The sequence below is a fragment of the Octopus bimaculoides genome, chromosome 4, assembly GCF_001194135.2.
Source record: "Octopus bimaculoides isolate UCB-OBI-ISO-001 chromosome 4, ASM119413v2, whole genome shotgun sequence".
In the NCBI taxonomy this organism is placed as follows: Eukaryota; Metazoa; Mollusca; class Cephalopoda; order Octopoda; family Octopodidae; genus Octopus; species Octopus bimaculoides.
The window spans coordinates 126,310,028-126,311,076 of record NC_068984.1 but is presented as its reverse complement, the minus strand read 5'-3'; the positions used below and the strand labels follow the sequence as shown (position 1 = coordinate 126,311,076).

The following is a 1,049-nucleotide window of genomic DNA, read 5'->3' as shown; positions in this document are numbered from 1 at the left end:
GCTTTAACCCTAACCTTAGGGTTAGGGTTAGAGTTAGGGTTAGGGTTAATTGTTTCAGAATCGTTTGTTTATGTAGTCGGCACTTAATGTATATCGGCTGAATGGACGTCAGTGATTGGTTGAAATTACAGAAATACGACAACTTTAACATGGAATAATTTATGGATTTCTTTTTTTTTAAAGAAGACTAAGAGAAAAAGATGTTTTATATGACACATTCTACCAGTGTTCCAAGTTTCAAAGTGTTTCGTTAATGAAAAATGTGGCCCCCGTTTTAAAAAAGATCCCCAGTTACGCACTGGGGTCGATATAATCGCCTTAATCCGTTTGTCCTTGTTTGTGGGCAGTAACGAAATAGAAGTATCTCGTAGATAAACAGTACTGTCTAGAAACATGGGAACGGACGGACAGATGACACACAGGCTTCTGCATAGTTTCTGATTGGGGCCGGGGCACAATGAGGAGTTTTTACTGCATTTTAGACTGAGAAAAAAAAATTTTTTTTACAAATGTTCACTGCCTTACAAAAACTATATCAGCTAAGCAAATGACCTTCCCTAAATGCATTAAAAACACCATAACATATTCAGGACACTGTTTCAGAAAATTATCACCGTTCTCTTCGAGCATATACAAGACAAATTTACCTGGGGCAAAATGAGTAGTCCAAGGTAAGGTAAATTTATATCTTCAATACTCCAGAATTGCATTTGGAAACAGTTTCATACACATCAATATCCGTCCTTAGACATCAGAATCGGAAATGCAACAAGAATTTTAAATATCTAAGTCAAAGGATCATGGAGAATGGCACATGATATGAAACTAACGAAATTCGACTAAATCAAAAACGTAACATAAAATATTCTCTAGAGCGTCTTCATAATCTGCTAGAGTGGCTCCCTTCACGATATATTTATGCACCTTGCAGTTAAAGAGAAGAAATTATTGAAATTAGTTATTACTCATTTTACCCTATTTTAGACATTTTTTTTGTGTGTGAAAATTATCAAATTAAACATTAGTGAGGGGGAGGAGGAATTGACTTG

At 35.4% G+C, this 1,049-nt stretch overlaps 1 protein-coding gene across 1 annotated transcript in view; it reads right to left on the bottom strand.

Annotated features, from left to right (window-relative positions):
* Positions 1-1,049, bottom strand: part of LOC106874002 (mitochondrial inner membrane protease subunit 2) — a 423,321-nt gene that overhangs the window by 422,053 nt on the left and 219 nt on the right. The gene's annotated exons all lie outside the window — the stretch shown is intronic.